The sequence below is a fragment of the Microtus pennsylvanicus genome, chromosome 11, assembly GCF_037038515.1.
Source record: "Microtus pennsylvanicus isolate mMicPen1 chromosome 11, mMicPen1.hap1, whole genome shotgun sequence".
Taxonomy (NCBI): Eukaryota; Metazoa; Chordata; class Mammalia; order Rodentia; family Cricetidae; genus Microtus; species Microtus pennsylvanicus.
Window position 1 is genome coordinate 14665630 of NC_134589.1, and position 7219 is coordinate 14672848.

Below are 7219 nucleotides of genomic sequence, written 5' to 3' on the forward strand. Positions count from 1 at the left end.
TCCCATCTAACCTTATCCTATCCAGCTATTCGCTGGTCAGTTTCTTTATTAACCCAATGACCGTGTAAAGGAATATTCCACAGAATCTGTTTCTAAATTTCCCCAAATCTGCTTCCTTTGTTTTGGGGTTGTTTTGGTTGTTGTTGTTGTTGTTACGGAGTCTTATGTAGCCCTGCTTGGCCTCCAATTTACTAGTACCCAAGGATGACCATTAACTTAGGGTCCTTCTGCTACCACCTCCCATTCACTGACATAACAGACATGCAACCACGTGCCTGGCTTGTGCAGTGCTGAATACGAACCCAGAGCTTCCTGCATGCTATACCAGCACTCTGTCAACTAGGCTGTATGCCCAACCCGAGTCATTCCCAAACATACCCCATCCGCCAAAAAAAAAAAAAAAAGGCTGGAGAGATGGCTCAGCATTTAAGGGCACTTGTTGCTCTTGCTGAGGACCCAGGTTCAATTCCAGGCACCCATGGCTCACAACTGTCTATAACTCTCCTTCCAGAGGAATCTGCCCTCTTCTGACTTCTATGGGCACTGGCATGTATATAGTACGACACGCACATAAGGGCAAAACAATCATACATATAAAATAATGAGTAAAATTGCCAGGCGGTGGTGGCACATGTCTTTAATCCCAGCACTCAGGAGGCAGAGGCAGGCAGATTGCTGAGTTCCACGCCAGCCCAGGCTACATAGCTAGTTCCAGCCCAGGTGGAGAAAAAAAAAATCAAGCCAAATGTCCTCAGAGAGGCATACTAAGTGCCTGAAAAACGAACTCTTCAAATCCAGATCCAAATACAAATACATTTCTATTGCATTTTTAATTTTTTTAAGGATTTGTTTGTTTATTATATATACAGTGTTCTGCCTCCATGTATGCACATATGCCTGCAGGCCAGAAGAGGGCGCCAGATTTCGCTATGGATGGTTGTGAGTCACCATGTGGTTGCTGAGAATTGAACTCAGGACCTCTGGAAGAGCAGTCAATGCTCTTAACTGCTAAGCCATCTCTCCAGCCCTTATTACATTTTCATTATCATGTGTGTTTGTATGTGCACATGCGCATGTCATGGCACACATGTGAAGATCAGAAGGGCAACAACGATTGGAAATCAGTTCTCTGCTTCCACCATGTGGGACTTAGCTTGTCAGTCTTGGTGGCAAGTGCCTTTACGCACTGAGCCATCTCACCAGCCCCAAATCAAATCAATTTCTTTTCTTTTCCTCCTCCTCCTTCTCCTCCTCCTTCTCCTCCTCCTTCTCCTCCTCCTCCTCCTCCTCTTCCTCCTCCTTCTTCTTTTTTGTGGTTTTTCGAGACAGGGTTTCTCTTAGTAACCCTGGCTGTCCTGGAGCCCACTCTGTAGACCAGGCTGGCCTCAAACTCACTGAGATCTGCCTGTCTCTGCCTCCCCAGTGCTGGGATTAAAGGCGTGCACACCACCATTGTCCAGCCCCAAATCATTTTTTTTTTAAGTGGTTTGAGTGAGATTCTCTTCCTCCTCGCCATGCCAAAAAAGAAAAATAACTTAGACACAAAGTATAAAAGAAGGTTCAGAAGGTGGAATTCCTCTATCTCCCGAGAGGAGAGCTCAGCAGCCATTTTCCCAGAGGAAACTCTGGAGCCAGAGCACAGAGGCTCCCTCGGGGAAAATGAAGACTAGGATGGCTTTAGTTTGTTAGGAACGCACATTTTTTCTGCAAGCTTCCAAGATCACATTTGACGGGCTGCAGTTTCCCTCCCAGACACAAGGGTATCCATCTGTAACTTCCTAAAGAGCGCGGCTTGAGAAGAAGCCCCCTTTTAATGTTGGGTTTTGTTGCTGTTATTGTTTTGGTTTTCTGATGGTGGTAGTTTTTTCCTGTTGTGTGTGGTGTACATGCTTGTATGTGTGCTCGCATGTGTGAGTGTGTGATAGTGTGTAGGGGCCAGCTGTTGACGCCAGCTGTCCTCCTGATTACTTTCCATCTTGATTGTTAAGGAAGGTCCCTGGCCGAATCCAGAGATCATTGATTCACTGGTCCACGGGAGCCAGCTTGCTCTGGGGTTTATCACACCCTTCCCTGTGCTGTGATTATAAGTGAGCTACGCTGTCCACGTTGCCAGGCCTAAAAGGTACCCCATTTCCCCAGCAAAAGGGCACACCCACTGACTTACTCCACAGTTCAGTCTAGGCTGAGCTCAAGCTGGACTCTAGAAGGATTTCTGGCGGTTAGCCAACGTGCCCCAGGAACTCATAAAGCAGCTCCCGTCTGCCCAAAGAAGTCAAGTCCCAAGCCAGTCAGTAGTGGCGCATGCCTTTAATCCTCAGGAGGCAGAGGCAAGTGGATCTCTGTGAGTTCAAGGCCAGCCTGATCTACGTGAGCTAGTTCCAGGATAGGCACTAAAACTACAAGGAAACCTTGTCTCAAAAAACAAAAACAAAAAAAAAGTCAAGTCCCTTGCCTGTGGCAAAAGGGACAGTTGCCTCTTTGGGACCTAAAGACTGTGGGAACTGGGCAGGATAGAAACCCCAATAAGCAGGCCCTCATGCTACAGCCTCTCTATGACTTATATCTGCAGTGCCTATCTACGTATCCAGGCCCATGCTTGCTCCAGGCTCCTTCAGTCCTACTCACAGGTATTAGACATCTCAAAGCCCACCCTGGCCCTTCTCACTCCTCCTCTACCCCGAACTCCCAAGCTTCTCCAGTTCACTGCCTCCCCTCCCTCCAGCTGCTCATCCTCCTTATCACCCACCGGACTCTTCCATGCCCCTGCCTTTCCTAGCCCTGCCTGTGCCCAGCCTGCTTCATTCTCCCCCTGCTCTAGAATCTTCCAGATGGCTCTGGATGGTCTCTCTTTTCCCCCTGACTCTGGAGTGACCATTTCAGGGGTCTCTTTACTTCGTCCTCGCGTACACACCTGACGTATTATAAGGGCTCTGCGGCCCTGAACTCCAGTCCTCAGTGTTGCACGTGGGAAATGCTTCGCCTGATGTGCTTCTGACCTCCCCCACCCCAACCCCCAAGTCTCATCCCAGGCTGACATTCACTGACTGTTCACCACGCGACAGGCCCTTTTCCATACAGGTCACATTCATTAACCCATTTGGCCCATATAAGACCTGGAATTAAAAGGACAATAATCGGGGGCTGGAGAAATGGCTCAGTGGTTAAGAATACTGACTGCTCTTCCAGAGGTCCCGAGTTCAATTCCCAGCAACCACATGGTGGCTCATAGCCATCTATAATGAGACCCGGCGCCCCCTTTTGGCCTGTGAGCACACATGGAAGGAATGCTGTACACATAATAAATAAATAAATCTTTAAAAAAAAAAGGACAATAATCTCTGTGGAACCAAACACTGCACAAACTGCTGGGGCTGCAGCTCGGTGGGGAAGGCCTTGCTAAGCATGAGGCCCTGAGTTCCATCCCCAGCACTGAATAAATTGGGTAGATGTAGCCTTCATGTAACTCCAGCATTCAGGAGGTGAAGGCAAGAGAATCAGATGTTCAAGGTAGGGCTGTGAAGATGTCACAGAAGGCAAAGGTGCCTGCCACCAAGCCTGACCACCTGATTTGGTTCCTTGGGACCTGCATAGGTAGAAAAAAAAATCTGCTCCTACAAATTGTCCTGTGACCTCTCTCTCTCTCTCTCTCTCTCTCTCTCTCTCTCTCTCTCTCTCTCTCTCTTTCTCTCTCTCTCTCTCTCTCTCTCACACACACACACACACACATTTTTAAAATAAATAATATAATCTAAAAAAATTTAAGAAATTCACTATCATCCTTGACTGCAAAGTAAGTTGATGGTCAACCTGAACTACATAAGACTGCCTCAAAAACAAAAAAAGGGGGTTGGGGAGATGGCTCAGAGGTTAAGAATACTAACTACTCTTCCAGAGGTCCTGAGGTTGGTTCCCAGCAACCACATGGTGGCTCACAAACATTTATGGTGAGAGCTGGTGCCCTCTTCTGCAGGCATGCATGCAGGCAGAACGTACACATAATAAATAAATCTTATTTAAAAAACAACAAGGGGGCTGGAGAGATAGCTCAGAGGTTAAGAGCATTGCCTCCTCTTCCAAAGGTCCTGAGTTCAATTCCCAGCAACCACAGGGTGGCTCACAATCATCTGTAATGGGGTCTGGTGCCCTCTTCTGGCCTTCAGGCAGAATATCCTTCTTGGGTCTCTGATGGGGTTGAAGACTAGATAGTAATAGCTACAGTTTTCCTCGTTACCAAATTCAGAAAAGAAACTCACACAAGAGTTGTAACATGTATAATGTTGAAAGACCTAAAAGCTTAAGTAAACACCTAAGAAAATGTTTTAAGGTCTCAAAAGACATTTTTAGGTTAGGAATAAAATCATGATAGAAAGTGATTAAGGTATAAAACTTTGGACTCATCAAGATAGAATAGATAATAGCGTAATTTCTCCAAATTTGCCAAATATAAATGAACTAGATATTGTAAATGTAATTCTTACCTGATAATTGTTTTTACTGTGGTTTTACTATGTTAGAGTTGAAACCTTTCCTTTTTACTTAGACAATACTTGATGATTGTTCTTATTGTATATTAAAACTATGGTAGAGTTAAAATGTTTCCTTTTTAATTAGACAAAAAGAAGAACTGCTATGGAACATTTGTTTACACTGTAAGGATGTGCTTCTGCCTAAGGCACCTTCTGATTGGTTTAACAAAGAGCTAAATGGCCAATAGCTAGACAGGAGAGAATAAGCAGGACTTCCGGGCAGAGAAACTGGGAGGAAGAATCTAGGTGCATGGATTTGCCATCAAGACATGGAGAGGAAACTGGAGGTGTGGGATTGGAGAAAGGTAACAAATGCTATGTAGCAAAATGTAGGCTAATATAAATGGGTGAATTTAAGTTATAACAGACAGTGAGAACAGGCCTAAGCTAAGGCCGAGCTTTCATAACTAAGTCTCCAAGTCATTATCTATGAGCTGGCTACTCAAAGAAAAATCTAACAAGAAGCAATAGTAGACTCAAGTTCTCAAGGCTTGGAGCATAAGCCGCAGAGTCTGCCAGCCCAGCGCCCACACTATGACCACTCAGAGTCCCAGGACTGCCAGCCCAGCGCCCACACTGTGACCACTCAGAGTCCCAGGACTGCCAGCTGTAGATCAGCTTTTCCTTGCCTGCCCACAGTTCCTATGCAGGTGAACAAAAGGACCCGAGTCAGCTGTTGGGAACAGTTTGAGTCAGAAGACCAGAGAAGACAGGATGAGAGATGGGCTGAGGAAGAGTGCTAGGCGCTGATCTTGGCTGAGAGCTTGGAATTTAGCAAATAAAACTATCGCATGCTAAGTCCACTTTGATTTAAGATAATAGGCGAAAGATTGCATAGGATGTGTTTATAAAGTTAAAAAAATATTATTCATCATCTGAAATCCAAATGTAAGTTTATATTTATTTGGCAGCCCTTCTTATAGGTCAAGGTAAGAGTCTGACCTCCTGATGGCGAGGTATTGAAGAGTCATGAGCAGGGAGTTTAGCATCTGACTAGATGAGACTGGGCATGCTCAGGGTGGTACAACAGGGGACACACTACCTGATTAGAATTCCATGTAGATCCTACTGACTGTAGGTTGCACAAAGAAGTGCACTAGGAAGCAGGGAGCTCAGAAAGCCGTTGCCAGGGTCCAAGTGCTGGGATTAAGGTGTGTGCCACCACCACGAAGCAAAAACTTCAATTTTTAAAAATAAATAGACTATTTCTTCAAGGCAATTGTGAAGGCACACAACTCTTATCCTAACACATGGGAGAATGAGGCAGGATGATGGAGGCTAGCCTGGCACTACATAATAAGTTCTAGGCCATCTTGGCTATGTAGAAAGATTTGGTGTCAAAACTAGAACAAATAAACACCAGCCTAGTGATACAGACTACTAGATAAGTTCCAGGCCAGCCTGGGCTACAGAACACCCTACTTCAAACAAAACAAAACATAAACAGTGTATTATGTATGTATAAAAGTGTGTATGAATATACATATATTGTGTAACAATTTGCTCAAACTGAAATAGCACCTCCAAATACACCCTAGGAGAGATGGAGGATGCAGGAGGCTCCAGGGACTCAGGAAGTAAACAACACTTACAAGTCTAAGCAATCTGTTTGTTTTTTTAAAATATTTGTTTACTATGTATATAATATTCTGTCTGTGTGTATGCCTGCAGGCCACAAGAAGGCACCAGACCCCAATGCAGGTGGTTGTGAGCCACCATGTGGTTACTGGGAATTGAACTCAGGACTTTTGGAAGAACAGGCAATGCTCTTAACCACTGAGCCATCTCTCCAGGCTCCAGGTATAAGCAATTTGAAACCTGTAAGTTTCACAAGCCCCATCCCCAGAGTTAGACAAGCAGCAAACTGACCCACCCGCCTAGCTGCCTGGAAGAGAGACTTTTGTGATCTTCACCCACCTGAGATGAAAGGGAGCCTGGCCAAAGTTAGCACACAGCACTTCCGATTTCACTTTGTGACAGGGTCCCCCAGTAGCCTAGGCTAGCCTCCAGCCTGTTGGTTATCCCGCGTCAGCTCCCAAGGGCTGGGCACAGCCTGCTAGAACTTCGTTTTGTTTTGTCTCTCTATATAGCTATGACTGTCCTGGAACTCTATGTAGACTAAGTTGACCTCCAGTTTACAGAGATTCTCCCTGCCTCAGCCTCCGGAGTGCTGGGATCAAAGGTGCATGCCACCAAACAGGGCTAGATTTTTTTTTTAATCAAAGGAGTTGGAAATTCTGATAATCTGCAAGAAACCCCCCCAAAAAAAAACAATCAGGAAAAATAAACACCCCTGGGGACTAGACATCTCTGGAGGATTCTTGGGGCAAGCGCGATTAGGCGTTTAGAAACAGTACCTTGAGGGTCGTCAGCAAGTTAAATATATTTTTTCCACTCTGGCATGTAGTGGTAGGGCTTCCTAGAGTTTACTTAGCATATTTTAAAAATTTGTTTATTGAGCCGGGCGATGGTGGCGCACGCCTTTAATACCCTCTCTCCTGGGGCAGAAGCAGGTGGATCTCTGTGAATTCCAGACCAGCCTGCTCGACCAAGTGAGTTCCAGGCAAGCCTGTTACACAGAGAAACCCTGTCTCAAAACAAAACAAAACAACAACAAAAAACCAAACCAAAAAAAAATCTATTTTTTGACACCAGGGCACTTTCTGAACACATCTTTCGGCTTCCATTAGCTG